This window comes from Ranitomeya variabilis, chromosome 1 (genome assembly GCF_051348905.1).
Source record: "Ranitomeya variabilis isolate aRanVar5 chromosome 1, aRanVar5.hap1, whole genome shotgun sequence".
In the NCBI taxonomy this organism is placed as follows: domain Eukaryota; kingdom Metazoa; phylum Chordata; class Amphibia; order Anura; family Dendrobatidae; genus Ranitomeya; species Ranitomeya variabilis.
Window position 1 is genome coordinate 810,624,718 of NC_135232.1, and position 23,134 is coordinate 810,647,851.

General features: G+C 42.0%; 1 protein-coding gene across 4 annotated transcripts in view; it reads left to right on the forward strand.

The window, feature by feature from the left end:
- BMP2K (BMP2 inducible kinase) overlaps positions 1 to 23,134 on the forward strand; it is a 335,672-nt gene that overhangs the window by 144,818 nt on the left and 167,720 nt on the right. The gene's annotated exons all lie outside the window — the stretch shown is intronic.

Here is a 23,134-nt window from a genome sequence, read left to right on the forward strand (position 1 = left end):
TGACGACGGGGGCTAAAGTTATGGTTAGGGTTGGGGCTAAAGTTAGGGTTGGGGCTAAAGTTAGGGTTAGAGTTGGGATTAGGGTTAGGGTTTGGATTAGGGTTGGGATTAGTGTTACGTTTGGGATTAGGGTTGGGATTAGGGTTAGGGTTGGGATTAGGGTTAGGGGTGTGTTGGATTTAGGGTTTTGATTAGGGTTATGGTTAGGGTTGAGATTAGGGCTGTTTTGGGGTTAGGGTTGTGATTATCGTTAGGGTTGTGATTAGGATTATGGATCGGGTTGAGATTAGGGTTAGGGCTGTGTTGGGGTTAGGGTTGGAGTTAGAATTGGGGGGTTTCCACTGTTTAGGTACATCAGGGGGTCTCCAAACACGACAGCCAATTTTGCGCTAAAAAAGTCAAATGGTACTCCCTCCCTTCTGAGCTCTGCCGTGCGCCCAAACAGTGGTTTACCCCCACATATGGGGCATCAGCGTACTCGGGATAAATTGGACAACAACTTTTGGGGTCCAATTTCTCCTGTTACCCTTGTGAAAATAAAAACTTGGGGGCTAAAAATCTTTTTTGTTGGAAAAAAATATATTTTTTTATTTTCACTACTCTGCATTATAAATTTCTGTGAAGCACTTGAGCTTTCAAAGTTCTCACCACATATCTAGATAAGTTCCTTAGGGGGTCTAGTTTCCAAAATTTGGTCACTTGTGGGGGTTTCTACTGTTTAGGTACATTAGGGGTCTGCAAACGCAACATAACGCCCGCAGACAATTCTATCAAAGTCTGCATTCCAAAATGGCGCTCCTTCCCTTCCGAGCTCTGCCGTGCGCCCAAACAGTGGTTTACCCCCACATATGGGGTACCAGCATACTCAGGACAAATTGGACAACAACTTTTGGGGTCCAATTTCTCTTGTTACCCTTGTGAAAATAAAAACTTGGGGGCTAAAAATCTTTTTTGTTGGAAAAATATATATTTTTTTATTTTCACTACTCTGCATTATAAATTTCTGTGAAGCACTTGAGCTTTCAAAGTTCTCACCACATATCTAGATAAGTTCCTTAGGGGGTCTAGTTTCCAAAATTTGGTCACTTGTGGGGGTTTCTACTGTTTAGGTACATTAGGGGTCTGCAAACGCAACATAACACCCGCAGACAATTCTATCAAAGTCTGCATTCCAAAATGGCGCTCCTTCCCTTCCGAGCTCTGCCGTGCGCCCAAACAGTGGTTTACCCCCACATATGGGGTACCAGCATACTCAGGACAAATTGGACAACAACTTTTGGGGTCCAATTTCTCTTGTTACCCTTGTGAAAATAAAAATTTGGGGGCTAAAAAAATCTTTTTTGTGGGAAAAAAATATTTTTTATTTTCACTACTCTGCATTATAAACTTCTGTGAAGCACTTGGGCATTCAAAGTTCTCACCACATATCTAGATAAGTTCCTTGGGGGGTCTATTTTCCAAAATGGGGTCACTTGTTGGGGGTTTCTACTGTTTAGGTACATTAGGGGTCTGCAAAGGCAACATAACGCCCGCAGCCAATTCTATCAAAGTCTGCATTCCAAAATGGCACTCCTTCCCTTCCGAGCTCTGCCGTGCGCCCAAACAGTGGTTTACCCCCACATATGGGGTACCAGCATACTCAGGACAAATTGGACAACAACTTTTGGGGTCCAATTTCTCTTGTTACCCTTGTGAAAATAAAAACTTGGGGGCTAAAAAATCTTTATTGTTAAAAAATATATATTTTTTATTTTCACGACTCTGCATTATAAACTTCTGTGATGCACTTGGGCATTCAAAGTTCTCACTACACATCTAGATAAGTTCCATGGGGGGTCTAGTTTCCAAAATGGGGTCACTTTTGGGGGGTTTCTGCTGTTTAGGCACATCAGGGGCTCTCCAAACGCGACATGGCGTCCGATCTCAATTCCAGTCAATTTTGCATTGAAAAGTCAAATGGCGCTCCTTTGCTTCCGAGCTCAGCCATGCGCCCAAACAGTGGTTTACCCCCACATATGGGGTGTCGGCGTACTCAAGACAAATTGTACAACAGCTTCTGGGGTCCATTTTCTCCTGTTACCCTTGGTAAAATAAAAATTTGGGGGCAAAAAGATCATTTTTGTAGAAAAAATGAGATTTTTTATTTTCACGGCTCTACGTTATAAACTTCTGTGAAGCACTTGGGGGTTCAAAGTGCTCACCACACATCTAGATAAGTTCCTTAAGGGGTCTAGTTTCCAAAATGGTATCACTTGTGGGGGGTTTCCACTGTTTAGGCACATCAGGGACTCTCCAAACGCGACATGGCATCCGATCTCAATTCCAGCCAATTCTGCATTGAAAAAGTCAAACGGTGCTCCTTCACTTCCAAGCTCTGCGGTGCGCCCAAACAGTGGTTTACCTCCACATATGGGGTATCGACGTACTCAGGAGAAATTGCACAACAACTTTTGTGGTCTAATTTCTCCTGTTACCCTTGTGAAAATAAGAATTTGTGGGCGAAAAAATCATTTTTGTGAAAACAAATGCGATTTTTTATTTTCACGGCTCTACGTTATAAACTTCTGTGAAGCACTTGGGGGTTCAAAGTGCTCACCACACATCTAGATAAGTTCCTTGGGGGGTCTAGTTTCCAAAATGGTGTCACTTGTGGGGGGTTTCCACTGTTTAGGCACATTAGGGGCTCTCCAAACGCGACATGGCGTCCGATCTCAATTCCAGCCAATTCTGCATTGAAACAGTCAAACGGTGCTCCTTCACTTCCAAGCTCTGCGGTGCGCCCAAACAGTGGTTTACCTCCACATATGGGGTATCGGTGTACTCAGGAAAAATTGCACAACAAAATTTGTGGTTAAATTTCTGTTTTTACACTTGTGAAAATTAAAAAAAATGGTTCTGAAGTAAAATGTTTGCAAAAAAAAGTAAAATGTTCATTTTTTTCTTCCACATTGTTTTAGTTCCTGTGAAGTACGTAAAGGGTTAATAAACTTCTTGAATGTGGTTTTGAGCAGCTTGAGGGGTGCAGTTTTTAGAATGGTGTCACACTTGGTTATTTTCTATTATATAGACCCCTCAAAATCACTTCAAAGGTGATGTGGTCCCTAAAAAAAACATGGTGTTGTAAAAATGAGAAATTGCTGGTCAACTTTTAACCCTTATAACTCCCTAACAAAAAAAAAAATTGTTTCCAAAATTGTGCTGATGTAAAGTAGACATGTGAGAAATGTTATTTATTAACTATTTTTTGTGACATATCTCTCTGATTTAAGGGCATAAAAATACAAAGTTTGAAAATTGCAAAATTTTAAAAATTTTCGCCATATTTCCATCTTTTTCATAAATAATCGCAAGTAATATCGAAGAAATGTTACCACTAACTTGAAGTACAACATGTCACGAAAAAACAATCTCAGAATCAGCGGGATCCGATAAAGCGTTCCAGAGTTATAACCTCATAAAGTGACACTGGTCAGAATTGTAAAAATTGGCTCGGTCATTAAGTACCAAATTGGCTCTGTCACTAAGGGGTTAACTCTAACCTCCTTCTCCTGACACTTTGAAAGTGAGAACTAGGAAAATTGTTCAAATATGGGATTGAATTTCCCAACTTTTTACTCCAGAAAACTGGCAAGAATCCCTTAATACATTCCTACTTATGTTGTGATATTATTTAGTTTTTCTTCCTATAAATTGACAACTGGGTGTAATATTTGTGGTTGATTGTATATGGAAAAAGTTACAAACTGTAATATTCACCTTCCAGTATCCACCTGGATCCAGCACAAGACACTATGTGGTCTGTACAGAGATGATTAGCGTTGATATCGCCATTCCACCTGACGTACAGTTTACCTGACTGCTAGCCTAGCACAGAGCGTTCTGGCAACTCGTGTAACATGGACATCACCACTACCTTCTCTCCACAGACCACGGAGCGGCGCGTTCTACGTCAAGTTGGGTGGTGGATAGGTCTCACTGAGTTTAACTTTCCATATCAAGTCCCATGGGCAAATTATTTTGTCTGGACAACCCCTACAAAACTTGTTTTGTTTTTTTTTGGCACCAACAGTACCCAGTTATGCATGATGTTCATCTACAGTTGACATTGCTGAGAAGGTTGCATACATATTTTGAATATTCTCTTGGCAGATGGCTTCTATTAAGTTGGATGCTAAATTAAGCTGCTAAATCAATAGTTGTTGGATGTAGCTAAAGTTCCATTTGTGATGAACTGAGAGAAAATAATCTTTGTTTTAATATTTAGAGGATTGAGGATCGTATATATGCTGATACATTAATGTTACCCTTGCACTTTATGTATAGCTTTAGGCCCTCATCCTTTGTGCCCTTGCTTGCTCTTTTTGCTGATAACTTCAATGTCAGATCAGCAAATATTTTGTAAAAATAGCTGATTTTTCTATCAGGAAACCCATATACAGCACATCAGCTTTATGTGGTGAATCACATTTCCTAGACATAACTGGTACAGATTGAAAGGGTCACAATAGTTTATTTGGATTGAAAGGGTCACAATAGTTTATTTGGATTTAAAGGGTCACAATAGTTTATTTGTCTTACAGTTTAAACTGTTTTTCAAGTTTCAGAAAACAGTTTGTTCTAAACCAGGTCTGCACAATATTTTTTGGTCCAAGGGCCACATTGTCATTCTGAACCTATCCAAGGGCTGCAAAAAAATGTAATGGGGTACTTATATGAATGCATAATCAAAACGACCGGCAGTACATTAATATATTATCAGAACCAATTTTGAAGGATTTGGAAAGTTTCAGCTGCAAAAAATCATGGTGAACACACCCAAACTTACACTGAGTTTTTGGACCAGAAACTCAACCGAATCCTCATAATCTAAAAACTAAGTTTTGAGGTTTTTTCAGTTTATTCCTTTTTGCAGCATTGTGTTTAAACGAAGTCTAAAAACGCATTTGCATTCGAAACGTGTCTGGTAGCCTCAATTTTTTTGTATCCACCCACTACTCCTCCATCACAGATGATTTTGTCTCCTATATTTCGTATTTTTGAATTTCCTTATTGATTTTTAACTCTTCTGGAAATATAGACTTCATGCTTTTAAAATACGTCTCTTTGGATTGTGGATCAGAAGCTGGATCAACTTCTTCCTTCCTGGTCCTAACACCATGCAGTTGCATGGATCGCGGGCTTCTTTTCAGATCGAGTTTACTTTGAGAGCTGTTTTTTTTTCTTTCCTTTTTACTATTCACTCATAGTAAGACCAACCCCTCTCCTCCTACAAAAGGAAAGTTAATCTTTGTCTCCTCCATGGAGTGCTTAGTGTTTCTAGCCACATCATTGTCTCCTCTATGAAACAGCGATGTAGACAGCAGCTGTGCAATGAAGTGACAGCGTGATGACTTCATCACACTGCTGCACATCGAGCGGAAATGGCGGCTATCACATCATACTCACCTGCTCCCGGCGCGGTCTCTTCACTTCCCTGCTTCTCCGATGGTCTCCGGCGCCTGCAGCTCTTCCTGTGTTCAGCGGTCACGTGGTACCGCTCATTAAAGTAATGAATATGGAGGCGACTACACTCCCATAAGTATGGCGCGCATATTCATTACTTTAATGAGCGGTACCATGTGACCGCTGAATACAGGAACAAGCTGCTGGCGCCAGAGACCGTCGGAGAAGCAGGGACCGTGCCAGGATGGGGTGAGTATGATGGGGGAAGGTGAGCCATGTAATTTTCACCTGTCCCCGTTCCACTGCCGGGCTCTGTCTTCCGCGTCCTCTGGCTGTGACGTTCAGGTCAGAGGGCGCGATGACTTGGTTAATGCCCGCCCTCTGCCTAAACAGTCACTGCAGAGACCCGGAAGACACAGCGTCGCGCGGTAGTGGAATGGGGACAGGTGAATATCGCAAGTGCTGGGGGCCTGAGCCAGAGGCGACTCCCGCTCCAGGCCCCCATAGCGCGCCGGTGTCCCCGCCTGTTCAGGACACCGGCACCTGGCCAGGTGAGTATGTAATTTTTATTTATTTTTTAATCGCAGTAGCATACGGGGCATATTATTCTATGGAGCATCTTATGGGGCCATCAACCTTTATGGAGCAGCATATGGGGTATAATATTCTATGGAGCATCTTATGGGCCCACCAACCTTTGTGCAGCATTATATGGGGCATAATATGCTATAGAGCATCTTATGGGGCCATCAACCTTTGTGCAGCATTATATGGGGCATAATATTCTATGGAGCATCTTATGGGGCCATCAACCTTTGTGCAGCATTATATGGGGCATAATATTCTATGGAGCATCTTATGGGGCCATCAACCTTTGTGCAGCATTTTATGGGGCATAATATTCTATGGAGCATCTTATGGGGCTATCATACTTTGTGCAGCATTACATGGGGCATATTTTAATATGGAGCATCTTATGGGGCCCATCATGAACTTTATGGTGCATTATATGGGGCTCCTGATTCAATATGGATGTTCAAAAACACTTAACCTACTGATGACTCAATTTATTTTACTTTTATTGGTATCTATTTTTATATTTGAAATTTACCAGAAGCTGCTGCATTTCCCACTCTAGGCTTATACTCGAGTCAATAAATTTTCCCAGTTTTTTGTGGCAAAATTAGGGGTCTCGGCTTAGACTCGAGTATATACGGTATATGTACTGTATCTATTGGATTCTTAAAAATCATGTAGGTTGTACAAAGTGTTAGATGCAGTAGTTTTTGATGTAGGGTGTAGTAATTTTTCCATCAACTAATTTGAGTAAAACTGAACATTTTGTAATTAAAGTTATATTCTTAACTTTACTATCATGTTATGGGTTAAAAAAGTTTTTTTAGTCTTGACAAAATTTAGCAAATTGTTCTTGTATTAAGTAAAATGTTGATTAAAATCTTACTTTTCAAAGAGGGTGTACTCATTTCTGCTGAATTCTGTACATGTACTTATATACACACACTGTTGATCATCTGAGGAGGGGATTTTTGAGGCATCTCTTCCTTCTTTAAATTGTTATACAGTGTTCCTGAAAGTGAGTTCTGTGAGTATTCATTATGAGAGTGAAATTATGGGTGGAGAGGGAAGCAGCTGTAGCTGGTCATTACATGTAAGTATAGTCATGGCCAAAAGTATTGACACCCCTGCAATTCTGTCAGATAATACTCAGTTTCTTCCTGAAAATGATTGCAAACACAAATTCTTTTGTATTATTATCTTCATTTAATTTGTCTTAAATGAAAAAACACAAAAGAGAATGAAGCAAAAAGCAAAACATTGATCATTTCACACAAATCTCCAAAAATGGGCCAGACAAAAGTATTGGCACCCTCAGCCTAATACTTGGTTGCACAACCTTTAGCCAAAATAACTGCGACCAACCGCTTCCGGTAACCATCAATGAGTTTCTTACAATGCCCTGCTGGAATTTTAGACCATTCTTCTTTGGCAAACTGCTCCAGGTCCCTGATATTTGAAGGGTGCCTTCTCCAAACTGCCATTTTTAGATCTCTCCACATGTGTTCTATGGGATTCAGGTCTGGACTCATTGCTGGCCACCTTAGAAGTCTCCAGTGCTTTCTCTCAAACCATTTTCTAGTGCTTTTTGAAGTGTGTTTTGGGTCATTGTCCTGCTGGAAGACCCATGACTTCTTAGGGAGACACTGCTTTCTCATACTGGGCCCTACATTATGCTGCAAAATTTGTTGGTAGTCTTCAGACTTGATAATGCCATGCACACGGTCAAGCAGTCCAGTGCCAGAGGCAGCAAAGCAACCCCAAAATATCAGGGAGCCTCCGCCATGTTTGACTGTAGGGACCGTGTTCTTTTCTTTGAATGCCTATTTTTTCTCCTGTAAACTCTATGTTGATGCCTTTGCCCAAAAAGCTCTACTTTTGTCTCATCTGACCAGAGAACATTCTTCCAAATCGTTTTAGGCTTTTTGAAGTAAGTTTTGGCAAACTCCAGCCTGGCTTTTTTATGTCTCGGTACGAAGTGGGGTCTTCTTGGGTCTCCTACCATACAGTCCCTTTTCATTCAGACGCTGACGGATAGTAGGGGTTGACACTGTTGTACCCTCGGACTGCAGGATAGCTTGAACTTGTTTGGATGTTAGTCGAGGTTCTTTATCCAACATCCGCACAATCTTGCGTTGAAATCTCTTGTCAATTTTTATTTTCCGTCCACATCTAGGGAGGTTAGCCACAGTGCCATGGGCTTTAAACTTCTTGATGACACTGCGCACGGTAGACACAGGAACATTCAGGTCTTTGGAGATGGACTTGTACCCTTGAGATTGCTCATGCTTCCTCACAATTTGGTTTCTCAAGTCCTCAGACAGTTCTTTGGTCTTCTTTCTTTTCTCCATGCTCAATGTGGTACACACAAGGACACAGGACAGAGGTTGAGTCAACTTTAATCCATGTCAACTGGCTGCAAATGTGATTTAGTTATTGCCAACACCTGTTAGGTGCCACAGGTAAGTTACAGGTGCTGTTAATTACACAAATTAGAGAAGCATCACATGATTTTTCGAACAGCGCCAATACTTTTGTCCACCCCCTTTTTTATGTTTGGTGTGGAATTATATCCAATTTGGCTTTAGGACAATTCTTTTTGTGTTTTTTCATTTAAGACAAATTAAATGAAGATAATAATACTAAAGAATTTGTGTTTGCAATCATTTTCAGGAAGAAACTGAGTATTATCTGACAGAATTGCAGGGGTGTCAATACTTTTGGCCATGACTGTACACTGCAATAAATTTGTCTGCATAGTTTGCACAAACTGCCCAAACAAGTTATTTTAACCCCTTCCCGACCTGTGACGCAGCGTATGCATCATGAAAACCTTTGCCAATCCGACCTGTGATGCAGCATATGCGTCATGGTCGGAACGCACTCCTGCAGTTTGGGAGAAAAGGGTTAATTGAAATTTCACCCGCCCTGCAGGTACAGGAGGAGTTGTACTTGAGCCCGGGGGGGTGAAGTGAAGCAGTCAATCAGAGCAATCGTAATATTTTAACAATGAAAATTGGTGAAATATTACAATCCAGCCATGGCTGATGCTGCAATATCATTGGGCACAGCTGGAGACCCCGATCTGGCCCCACCACCGACTGACGACGGCGATCTGCCGCCGCCATCAGTCTTTCCCCCCTCCGTCCTGTCCTCCGCTGCCCTCCTCTCCCCTCCGTCCTCCCCTCTGCTCCCCCCGCGGTCTGATCTCATCCCCCCTATATCTACCGAGTCCCGATGTCCATCCGTCTTCTCCATGGGCGCCACCATCTTCCAAAATGGCGGGCGCATTCGTAGTGAAAAAAACGGAAATATGGCAAAAAATTTTAAAATTTTGCAATTTTCAAACTTTGTATTTTTATGCCCTTAAATCAGAGAGATATGTCACAAAAAATAGTTAATAAATAACATTTCCCACATGTCTACTTTACATCAGCACAATTTTGGAAACAACATTTTTTTTGTTAGGGAGTTATAAGGGTTAAAAGTAGACCAGCAATTTCTCATTTTTACAACACCATTTTTTTTAGGGACCACATCACATTTGAAGTCATTTTGAGGGGTCTATATGATAGAAAATAACCAAGTGTGACACCATTCTAAAAACTGCACCCATCAAGGTGCTCAAAACCACATTCAAGAAGTTTATTAACCCTTTACGTGCTTCACAGGAACTGAAACAATGTGGAAGGCAAAAATGAACATTTAACTTTTTTGCAAACATTTTATTTCAGAACCATTTTTTTTTATTTTCACAAGTGTAAAAACAGAAATTTAACCATAAATGTTGTTGTGCAATTTCTCCTGAATACGCCGATACCCCATATGTGGGGGTAAACCACTGTTTGGGCGCACCGCAGAGCTTGGAAGAGAAGGAGCGCCGGTTGACTTTTTCAATGCAGAATTGGCTGGAATTGAGATCGGATGCCATGTCACGTTTAGAGAGCCCCTGATGTGCCTAAACAGTGGAAACGCTGCACAAGTGACCCCATTTTGGAAACTAGACCCCCCCCAAAGAGCTTATCTAGATGTGTGGTGAGCACTTTGAGCCCCCAAGTGCTTCACAGAAGTTTATAAAGTAGAGCCGTGAAAATAAAAAATCGCATTTGTTTACACAAAAATGATCTTTTCGCCCACAAATTCTTATTTTCACAAGGGTATCAGGAGAAATTAGACCACAAAAGTTGTTGTGCAATTTCTCCTGAGTACGTCGATACCCCATATGTGGGGGTAAACCACTGTTTGGGCGCATCGCAGAGCTTGGAAGAGAAGGAGTGCCGTTTTACTTTTTCAGTGTAGAATTGGCTGGAATTGAGATCGGACACCATGTCGCTTTTGGAGAGCTCCTGATGTGCCTAAACAGTAGAAACCCCCCACAAGTGACCCCATTTTGGAAACTAGACCCCTTAAGGAACTTATCTAGATGTGTGGTGAGCACTTTAAACCCCCAAGTGCTTCACAGAAATTTATAAAGTAGAGCTGTGAAAATAAAAAATCCTTTTTTTTTTCCTCAAAAATGATTTTTTAGCCTGCAATTTTTTACTTTCTCAAGGGTAACAGGAGACATTGGACCCCAAAATCTGTTGACCAGTTTGTCCTGAGTACGCTGATACCCCATATGTGGGGGGGGGGCATTGTTTGGGCACCCATCGGGGCTCGGAAGGGAAGGAGCGCCGCTTGGAATGCAGACTTTGATGGGATGGTCTGCGGGCGTCATGTTGCATTTGCAGAGCTCCTGATGTACCTAAACAGTAGAAACCCCCCACATGTGACCCCATTTTGGAAACTAGACCCCCCCAAAGAGCTTATCTAGATGTGTGGTGAGCACTATGAACCCCCAAATGCTTCACAGAAGTTTATAATGTAGAGCCATGAAAATAAAAAAAATCATTTTTTCCACAAAAATGATTTTTCACCCCCAAATTTTTACTTTCACAAGGGTAACAGGAGAAATTGGACCCCAAAATTTATTGTGCAATTTATGCTGAGTAGGCTGATACCCCTTATGTGGGGGTAAACCACTGTTTGGGCGCATGGCAGATCTCGGAAGGGAAGGAGCGCCGTTTTGGAAAGCAGACTTTGATAGAATGGTCTGCGGGCGTTATGTTGCGTTTGCAGAGCCCCTGATGTACCTAAACAGTAGAAACCCCCACAAGTGACCCCATTTTGGAAACTAGACCCCCAAAGGAACTTATCTAGATGTGTGGCGAGAACTTTGAATGCCCAAGTGCTTCACAGAAGTTTATAATGCAGAGTCGTGAAAATAAAAAATATTTTTTTTTTCCACAAAAAAGATTTTTTAGCCCCCAAGTTTTTATTTTCACAAGGGTACAAGAGAAATTGGACCCCAAAAGTTGTTGTCCAATTTGTCCTGAGTACACTGATACCACATGTGTGGGTGGGGACCACTGTTTGGGTGCACGGCAGAGCTCGGAAGGGAAGGAGCGCCATTTTGGAATGAAGACTTTGATAGAATGGTCTGCGGGCATTATGTTGCGTTTGCAGAGCCCCCGCTGTACCTAAACAGTAGAAACCCCCCCACAAGTGACCCCATTTTGGAAACTAGACCCCCCAAGGAACTTATCTAGATGTATTGTGAGAACTTTGAATGCCCAAGTGCTTCACAGAAGTTTATAATGCAGAGTGGTGAAAACAAAAAAATAAAAAAAATTCCAGAAAAAAGATTTTTTAGCCCCCAAATTTTTATATTAACAAGGGTAACAAGAGAAATTGGACCCCAAAAGTTGTTGTCCAATTTGTCCTGAGTACACTGATACCCCATGTGTGGGGGGACCACTGTTTGGGCGCATGGCAGAGCTCGGAAGGGAAGGAACGCCATTTTGGAATGCAGACTTTGATAGAATGGTCTGCGGGCATGATGTTGCGTTTGCAGAGACCCTGATGTATCTAAACAGTAGAAATCCACCACAAATGACCCCATTTTGGAAACTAGACCCCCCAAGGAACTTATCTAGATGTGTGGTGAGAACTTTGAATGCCCAAGGGCTTCACAGAAGTTTATAATGCAGAGTGGTGAAAACAAAAAAATAAAAAAAATTCCAGAAAAAAGATTTTTTAGCCCCCAAATTTTTATATTAACAAGGGTAACAAGAGAAATTGGACCCCAAAAGTTGTTGTCCAATTTGTCCTGAGTACACTGATACCCCATGTGTGGGGGGGACCACTGTTTGGGCGCATGGCAGAGCTCGGAAGGGAAGGAACGCCATTTTGGAATGCAGACTTTGATAGAATGGTCTGCGGGCATGATGTTGCGTTTGCAGAGACCCTGATGTATCTAAACAGTAGAAATCCCCCACAAATGACCCCATTTTGGAAACTAGACCCCCCAAGGAACTTATCTAGATGTGTGGTGAGAACTTTGAATGCCCAAGGGCTTCACAGAAGTTTGTAATGCAGAGTTGTGAAAATAAAAAATATTTTTTTTTCCACAAAAAAGATTTTTTAGCCCCCACGTTTTTATTTTCACAAGGGTAACAGGAGAAATTGGACCCTAAAAGTTGTTGTCCAATTTATCCCGAGTGCGCTGATGCCCCATATGTGGGGGTAAACCACTGTTTGGGCGCACAGCAGAGCTCGGAAGGGAGCACCATTTGACTTTTTGAGCGCAAAATTGGCTGTGGCGTTTAGAGACCCCCTGATGTACCTAAACAGTGGAAACCCCCCAAATCTAACTCCAACCCTAACACGAACACACCCCTAACCCTAATGCCAACCCGATCCATAATCCTAATCACAACCCTAACGATAATCACAACCCTAACCCCAAAACAACCATAACCCTAATCAGAATCCTAAATCCAACACACCCCTAATCCTAACCTTAACCCTAATCCCAAACCTAACCCTAATCCAAAACGTAACCCTAATGCCAACCCTAATCCAAACCCTAACCCTAATCCCAACTCTTAACCCTAACTTTAGCCGCAACCCTAGTCCTAACTTTAGCCCCAACCCTAACCCTAACCCTAAATTTAGCCCCAACTCTAACCCTAGCCCTAACTTTAGCCTCAACCCTAACCCTAAATTAAGCCCCAACTCCTCTAGCTGCCGGCCGGCAGATCATGGCGGGCGCACTGCGCATGCGCCCGCCATTTTCTTACACAAGGAAGAAGTCGGCGGCCAGGAGAGGACACAGGAGGACCCAGGGACACCGGTAAGTATGATAGGGTCCCCGAATCCCCCTATTTCTCTGTCCTCTGATGTGCGATCAGAGGACAGAGAATTACACATCGCTTTTTTTTTTTGCGGTCGCCGGTAAACAGTTAATTACCGGCGATCGCAAAACAGGGTTCGGTAAAAACCGACCCCAAAGATCTCCCGGGTGCCGGCCGGCGGGCGCATGCGCATTTTTTGGCTGGAAGATGATGGCGGCGCCCATTGGGAGCCACGAGGAGCACCGGGGGAGACAGGTGAGTATCGGGGGGCTATTGGGGGCGATCGGGGACCCCATTTCTCTGTCCTCTGATGTGCGATCACATCGGAGGACAGAGAAATTAAATGGCAAATTGCGTTTTTTTTGGTTTTTTTTGCGACCGCCGGTAAACGGTTAATTACCGGCGATCACAACTCGGGGTCGGTAAAAAAAACCCGAATCATGTTCTCTGGGGTCTCGGCTACCCCCGGCAACCAAGACCCCAGAGAAAATCCGACTCTGGGGGGCGCTATTCACTTTTTCCACAGCGCCGTTAATTAACAGCGCTGTGGTTTAAGTACCCTTAACTGCCGCCGTTAAAAGGCGTATCAGCGGTCGTTAAGGGGTTAAAAATGATCAGCACCATTCTGAATTGCAAATCCCAATTCACTTCCTTGGGCCTTCTGCACACAGAATCCACATTAATGAACTAGTTGTTTTCCTTTTTAAGCTCTTGTGTGTATTTCTCAGCAAGATACGGTTAAACCTTTAGCTTTAAAGAGGTTGTCCACTACTTTTTAATTGATGACCTATTCTCAGGATAGGTTACCAATGTCTGATCGTGGGTATGTGACGCCCAGCTGTACTCGTCGAACTGCTCAATTGCGGAGCTGCTCCTTCTTCTGATAGTGTCCGCAGCAGGGTACTACACATCCGCCTCCTATTCAAAACAATAGGAGGCGGATGTGTAGTAACCTGCTACAGCCACTATCAGAAATCTGCAATCAAGCTGCTCCGAGCAGATAGGTCATCAATGGAAACGTAGTGGACAACCCCTTTGCTATATTTCTTTTATAATAATAATAATAATTTTTATTTATATAGCGCCAACATATTCCGCAGCGCTTTACAACTTATAGAGGGGACTTGTACAGACAATAGACATTACAGCATAACAGAAATCACAGTTCAAAACAGATACCAGGAGGAATGAGGGCCCTGCTCGCAAGCTTACAAACTATGAGGAAAAGGGGAGACACGAGAGGTGGATGGTAACAATTGCTTTAGTTATTTGGACCAGCCATAGTGTAAGGCTCGGGTGTTCATGTAAAGCTGCAGTTAACTGCCTAAGTATGTAGCAGTACAGACACAGAGGCTATTAACTGCATAAAGTGTATGAGAACATGATGCGAGGAACCTGATTATGGTTTTTTGTTTTTTTTTTAATGGGCCACACAGGGATGGTTAGGTTAATGCATTGAGGCGGTAGGCCAGTCTGAACAAATGAGTTTTTAGGGCACGCTTAAAACTGTGGGGATTTATTGTATTAACCTAGGTAATGCATTCCAAAGAATCGGCGCAGCACGTGTAAAGTCTTGGAGACGGGAATGGGAGGTTCTGATTATAGAGGATGCTAACCTGAGGTCATTAGCGGAGCGGAGGGCACGGTACGGCTTCTTTCACACTTCAGTTTTTTGGCGTCAGTCACTTCCGACATAATGACGGATCAACGGATCCGTCACAATAGTTGAAAAAACGGATGTAACGGATCCGTTTTTTTGACGGATCCGTTACTCGGGGGTTGTATATACTTTTTGGGGCATGCGCAATTGAAAAAAATTGAAAAAACGGATTGGGGCGACGGATCCGCCGAAATGACGGTCGCGACGGATCCGTCGCCCATAGGTGGCCATTCTATGAAATGACGGACGCGACGGATCCGTCGCGATCCGCCATTTCAACGCAGACAAAAAACGTTGCAATGACCGTCAATGTCTAGATGATGTCCGCCAAATTTTGACGGATCCGTCGCATGACGGATGAAACGGACGACCATCCGTCAACAATCCGTCGCTAATGCAAGTCTATGGGGAAAAAAACGGATCCGTCGAAAAAAAAAAACGGATCCGTTTTTTGAGGAAAATGGCGGATTTAGACTGACGCCAAACAACTGAAGTGTGAAAGAGGCCGTAGGGTGGTAGACCGGGGAGGAGATGTAGGGTGGTGCTGAGCCATGGAGTGCTTTGTGGATGAGGGTAGTAGTTTTGTACTGGATTCTTTAATTCCTCTTACAAAAACTCCCTCTTGAAATTTCCTTGATTTAGTCTACTCTTCCTCTGTAAAATCTAACCACAAAGTTTGCATTTATCTAGGGTTGACTTGTTTTGTTTCCCTAGAGTTATTCTATGAAATGATACTTTCTGTTTCACAGGGTGCTTTTTACAAACTGTAATAAAACAAAACAAAACCTAAAACAGAAACATAATGATCATATACCCTGCTATAAGTAAGAGCAGTAGTGCATATAAATAACATAGGGTACTTAGTAAATACTGTATTTGATAAAAAAAAAGTGTAAAATCCATCCCACCAGCGTCAAGGTGTATCCAAATTCGGGATGGTCCAAACCTCTAGTATTAACCCCACTCTTTTCTGACATGAGACGTAATAATCCATCAATGTGACCTGGGTCTGTCTGACCAGGGATGGATTATTATGCTTGCGTGTAATTCAGAATAGTGAATGGATCTCTCGGGGGGTTCATCTCAATCGCGTCACTTAGAGATTTACCGTAGATGGAAACCCCAAAGTAAGTGCTCAGCATAGAGCGCTGGATAACTGTGATCCAAAACGTTATGTAAAATTCTCCCAATACAAGCTCCAACTCAATCCACAAAAAAAATACCTCACTCGGGTCTGTCATCTGTTAATGGAAATATAGGGGGCTTCCAAGTTACTGGTAGCACAAAGGCTCTGGAAAAGTGAAATGGCTCCTCACTCGCCAAAAGAAATGCAGAAAATTCTCCGCTCTCAAATCCAAATGCCCCCTTCCCTTATGAGCCCCACAGTGTACCTAAACCAGATATTGCATCCATGTTTGGCATTTCTGATGCTATGAAAGCCCAGCAGGTGTATGCCTCCAGAAGCACGGGCTGGGCATAATGTACTGGTGACTGCAACATACTGGTCAATACAACAGCAGTTTGCAATTATCACTTGGCAACGTTCATTGCTGCTTGTTTCTGGAAAATATCCATGGAGTCAAAATTGTCACTACACCTGTAGATATATTCCCCAAGGGTAATAATTTCCGAAATGGGGTCACTTGAGGGGGGATTCTGCTCTTTCTAGCAATTAGGGGCTTTTTATATGGAGTCTATTCTAGGAAGATCTGCGCTTCATGAGGCAAATAGCGCTCCGTCCCTCCCGAGTCTCTCCGTATGGCTAAGTAGTACTGTACAGCCACATATGGGGTATTGCCACGTTCAGGAGAAATTGTGGGACAAATTTTGGTGCCATTTTTACCCATTTTTTATTTTTTTCTTCACTGCCAATGATATTAAATTTTGTGACACACACGTGGTGTCAATATGATCACTGCACCCCTAGATGAATTCATTGAGAAGAGTAGTTTGTAAATTGGGGTCACTTTTGGGGAGTTCTGCTGTTCTGGCACCTCATGGGCTCTCCATAACTGTAAAATCTGGCTCTCCTTGCCTTTTGAGCTTTGCTCTGTGCCTGAAAAATACTTCCCGATTACAGGGTATTGGCACACTCAGGAAAAATGGACCTCAGTTTGTTGAAAAAAAATTCCTATTAGCCCTTAAAAAAATTAAAAACTTGGAGGTAAAAATTTAATTTATTCTTTCTTCACTGCTCAGTGGTATAAAATTCTGTGAGGCACATGTGGTGTCATTATGATCACTGCACCACTAAATGAATTCATTGGGGAGTGTAGTTTGTAAAATGAGTGCACATATAGGGGGTTTCTGCTGTTCTGGCACCTTAGGGGCTCTGCCAATGTGACATGGCACCCTCAAACCATTCCAGCAAAACCTGAACTCCAATGTGGCACCTCTTCCCTTCTGAGATTTGCACTGTGCCTCAACAGTAGTATTCCCCCACATTTGGGGTATCGGCGTACTTAGGAGAAGCTGCACAACAAACTGTATGGTGCAGTTTCTCCTGTTACCCTTATGAGTATGCAAAATTTTGGGCCAAAATAACGTTTTTCTGGGGAAAATGGGATTTTTTTAATTTTCACGGCTCAACGTTATAAACTTCTGTGAAGCACCTTTTGGTTCAAGGTGCTCACCACACATCTAAATACATGTGGTGAGAGGTCTAGTTTCCAAAATGGGGTCACTTGTGGGGTGTTTTACACTGTTTAGGCACTTCAGGGGCTCTCCAAATGAGATATGACATTTGCTAATGATTCCAGAAAATTTCAAATGACGCTCCTTCCCTTCTGAACTCTGCCATGCGCCCAAACAGTAGTTTTCTCTCTCATATGAGTATCGGCGTACTCAGGAGAAATTGCACTACAAATTGTATAGTGCAATTTCTCCTTTTACCCTTATGAAAATGCAAAATTTGAGGCTAAAATATCATGGGTATTGGGTATTTTGCAATTTCCTAAGCACTGCGTGGTCTGACTTTGGGATGAATTTGGTGGAATGTCCTTGGAAGATAGTCAACTGTCTTGAATGTTTTCCACTTGCAAATAATCATTCTCACTGTAGAAGAAAAGGCTCCATATTATTTGAACATTGCACTATCATTTTTTGCAGATTGGCAGGCAGCAACAATTGCTTCTTTGGATTTCTTTTCTCTTTGAAATTATGTTAACACATTAAAAAATGCTCCAGTCCAGCAATCTGATAAAACTTCTGCTTTTAAATAGGTAGTGACACTTGCTGATGCACAATTACCGTAATCAAGGGTATTTGACTATTAGGCCATGTGCACACGTTCAGGATTTTTCGCGTTTTTTTTGCGTTTTTTCGCTATAAAAACGTGATAAAAACGCAAAAAAAAGCTAACCTATGCCTCCTATTATTTACAGTGTATTCCGCATTTTTTGTGCAAACGTTGCGATTTTTTCCGAGAAAAAATCGCATCGCGGAAAAAAAAGCAACATGTTCATTAAAAATGCGGAATTGCGGGGATTCCGCACACCTAGGAGTCTATTGATCTGCTTACTTCCCGCACGGGGCTGTGCACACCATGCGGGAAGTAAGCAGATTATGTGCGGTTGGTACCCAGGGTGGAGGAGAGGAGACTCTCCTCCACGGACTGGGCACCATATAAGTGGTAAAAAAAAAAGAATTAAAATAAAAAATAGTGATATACTCACCTTCGATGTCTTCCCGCCTCTCAGGTGCATGCTGCCGCTTAGGTTCCTGTAGCTGGTGTGCGGTGAAGGACCTGCGATGACGTCACTGTCCTGTGATTGGTCGAGACCGGTCATGTGACCGCTCACGTGACCGCGACGTCATGGAAGGTCCTGCGCGCACACACCATCTGTACGGAACGGACGCCGCTGAGGTCTGCAGGTGAGTATAAGCATTTTTTTTATTATTTTTAAACATTCTATCTTTTACTATAGATGCTGCATAAGCAGCATCTATAGTAAAAAGTTGGTCACACTTGTCAAACAGTATGTTTGACAAGTGTGACCAACCTGTCAGTCAGTTTTCCAAGCGATGCTACAGATCGCTTGGAAAACTTTAGCATTCTGCAAGCTAATTACGCTTGCAGAATGCTAAAAAAAACGCAAAAAAAAATGCGGATTTCTTGCAGAAAATTTCCGGTTTTCTTCAGGAAATTTCTGCAAGAAATCCGGACGTGTGCACATACCCTTAGTACCTGGCAGCTACTTACCCTCTTAGGCTACTTTCACACTAGCGTTAACTGCATTACGTCTCAAAACGTCTTTTTTCAGAAAAAACGCATCCAGCAAAAGTTTTTGCTGGATGCGTTTTTTTCCCCATAGACTTGTATTGGCGACGTATTGCGACGGATTGGCATACGTCGTGTCCGTTTTACGACGGATGCGTCGAAATTTGGCCACACGTCGTCGGCAAAAAACGTTGCTTGTAACGTTTTTTGTCTCCGCCTAAAAAACGTGTCGCGACGCATCCTGCGGCATACGTCGTTGGCTACAATGGAAGCCTATGAGCGACGGATGCGTCGGGACACGTCGTACGACGCAATGCAGCGCTGCAATACGTTTTTTTACACTGAGCATGCTCAGAAGCTGGATTTTGTTGCCAATTGGCCAGACACCCCCAAATCTATATAAACCTGGCCTGGGCCTTCAACCCCACATATGCCAGCAAGACCCAGAGAGAAGACTGCCAGCCACAAGACCCCAGCCAGCCACGTATTTAAGTGCCACGTATATAAGTGCCACGTATATAAGTGCCACGTATTTCAGTGCCACGTATTTCAGTGCCACGTATTTAAGTGCCACGTATTTAAGTGCCACGTATATAAGTGCCACGTATATAAGTGCCACGTATTTCAGTGCCACGTATTTCAGTGCCACGTATTTCAGTGCCACGTATTTAAGTGCCACGTATTTAAGTGCCACGTATTTAAGTGCCACGTATATAAGTGCCACGTATATAAGTGCCACGTATTTAAGTGCCACGTACTATAAATACTATAACTACGTGGTTATACGTGGCACTTATATACGTGGCACTGAAATACGTGGCACTGAAATACGTGGCACTGAAATATGTGGCACTTATATACGTGGCACTTATATACGTGGCACTTATATACGTGGCACTTATATACGTGGCACTTATATACGTGGCACTGAAATACGTGGCACTATGACTGTCAGAAAATGTTCATTAAACGGTTAGGGGTGAGGTTAGGGGTAGGGTTAGGGTTTGGATCCCTTTATCATCATCCGTAGTTCATTAATCGGATGTATCCAGAGTCGCCTCCATCTCCGTTGCTGCAGAAGCATCCTCCGTTTTTCCGCTGCCGCCTCCTTCTCCCGCACTATGATATCCAGGCGATTTGTCTCAAAGATAATGTCGGTAACCAAACTAGCAATGCTCACAAGAACACCTTCCATCGCTGCCACAAAACTAAAACCCTCAAAGATGGGCTGTAAAAACAGTAACTATATAGTTTTCCATATTTTCCAGTAGCCAATCAAATTTGGGAGCCTCCCATTTTAAAAACGGATCAGTCGTAAAAACGGATGCAACGGATGGTAAAAACGGATGCAACGTATGCAACGCATCCAGTATTTTCGACGGAAACGTTTAACGGATTTGCGACGGATCCGTCGAAATGCTGTATGCGTTGCATACGTTTTTCACTTTTTTGACGCATCCGTTTTTTCGGCAAAAAAACGGATTTGCGACGTAATGCAGTTAACGCTAGTGTGAAAGTAGCCTTAAAGGGAATTTGTCAGATGAAAAAATGCTACTAACTTGCAGATGTGAGGTTAATCTGCAGGTTAAAAGTGTTCTGAACTTGCCTGGTGCCAGCATTTACTCTCTCTCTCTGCCAGTCAGAAATAAAATGTATTCTTCAGGTCAGCATTCCTGATTCAATCACCGGGGCAGCTCCTGCGCAGGTGCAGTCACTGCTCTGTGCATAGTGAGCAGTGGCTGTAACCACGGCCTCTGCACTGACTGTCAGCAGCTCATCATTAGTGCCTGCCGTCAGTCAGTGCTGATTGCAGCCCTTGCTCATGTGGCGAATGAAGCTGTGCTGGTGCTGCCTCCGTCTCCGTAACTGAAACGTTACCGGACAAATAAAGTTAATTTTCTCCTAGCAGCAGGGCATCGCCAGGCAGGTTCAGAATGCTAACCCACATCTGCAGTTTAATAGCATTTTTTCACTTGAGTGGTGCCCTTTAATTCCTTTTGTTAAATAAATAATGATCCTGTGTAATTTTTCATGTGTTATCGGAAGATGCAATTACCTTATTTTATCTAAGAATCAGATTGTTTTTTATCAATTGGGTTTTTCCACAAACAAATGTTAATTTTAATTCTAATCAATAGATATTGGAATAATAATAATTTCCGCAATTAAATGTGTTTAAATAAAATGTTCCTGTGCTGAGATAATCTTATAAATGTGCCCCTGCTGTGTACTGTATAATGACCGTGTCTGACCGTATAGGGACATGGCCTGATCATACCACATCTCCTGGGCAGGGAGGAAGCAAAAGAGCGTACAGACATTACAGCACCGAAGCTGATTCTTTTTGTGAAGGAAAACATTTACCTGCCTGTTTTTAAACAATGTTTTACTGCAGAGAAAGAATTAGCTGCGATCCCCTGCTTTAATGCCTGTATCCTCCTTTCTGACCCCCCCCCCCCCCCCCGCCCATTGTGGAAATTATTATTTTTCCAAGATCTATTGATTATAGTGAACTTTTGTTTGTGGGAATACTCCTTTAAGACCTGATGCATAAAACCATAGAATGTGTATTTATTTTTTCTCATGACTGTGAATATAATTTTTATCCACTTTGGGTTTTGTTGTGTTTTTTCCTCTCTCTGTTAGAGTTGAAGGGAGTAGAAAATGAAACCCATAGAAGTTTATTAGGAGCATGAACTAAGTGGTCAGAATGACCTCATCAGCACATGATAGACTATATTACCCATGTGCCTACAAATTTGTGAAGCATGCTTCTGGGCTATCTCTGTCCAGTTTCTGGATTCCCATCCCCCATATTGATACATACTCTTTTAATTTTTACATTTGCATTTTTCCCTACCCTTCTTCCAAAACTCTTAATTTTTTTTTTACTTCTATTGCAGTGTATAGTATAAGCGATCAAATGATCACAAGAAAGGACTACAAAATACATTAAAAAATAAAGAAATATTAAAATTCTTATAAACCTATAAATCTGACTACCACAAACAGAATGCAATACAAATAATCATTTTTTTTATAGTATTAGCTATGTGTTTAAAAAACAATTAAAAAATAGTGAGAAATGTTATGTTACCAGAAGTCTAAGGGTAATTATTGGTCATACATGATCATAAAGTTCATATGTTAAGGGCTCATATGCTGAGGATTTTTATATACATAAAAGATTCCTCAATGGCACAAGTGTTTTGTAAATAAAGAATAGACACATACATGCAAATGATTCAAAATTGAATATCCTTCAGGAAACCTACAGAGAAATATAGATAAGTGCTTAAGTACATACAAAAGATAAATGGAGTACAGGAATACCATCCTAAAATGACAGATTAGTAATAAATCACTGCAGGTGGATCTTGTTTGACATCAAAACTAGACACAAAAGACTCACAGGCAAGCTAAAATATATAATAATCTCAGCTGTGTATGGATTGTCCTCCCTCACATACACATGACACGTTTCGCCGTCGCTTCCTCAAATGGCGGGTCAAAAGCAGCTCTTGGCTATATCAGCATCTTTTATATAAGGAAAAACAAAAACTTCACCAGTATACAAAAATATTAAATATCTATATTATTAGTTAGACCAATGTATATGACACTGGGTGAGAAGACCCAGGCTAATTAAAATGGTTTGCATGTACTATTGTAGATGGACTTCTGATTAATCTATTCATTTGCAGGATTAGAGAAACATGAGTTACTGTATTTTGTATCACTCCTAGAGGCTGGAAAAAATGATTTGCCTTTTGGTGATTGATGTCACTGAAGAAGAATGTATTTTTTCCTTTGCAGCTAAATGTTGCTGTGTCTATAGAAACTTGAAAAGAAGCCTTAGGAATTTTGACTGTTTTGTTGTTATTATTGATTGGGCATATTGTACAGGTTTACTGCAATTTCAGGTAGACGCCACTCTAAATAATGGCGCTTCATGTGAGTTTCAGCTTGATGAAGTTGATGTTGAACACGCAAAATCAGAAAATTCATGAATATAATGTGACTCATTATGTAGAAAACACAGAATAATGTGTGTGACCCATT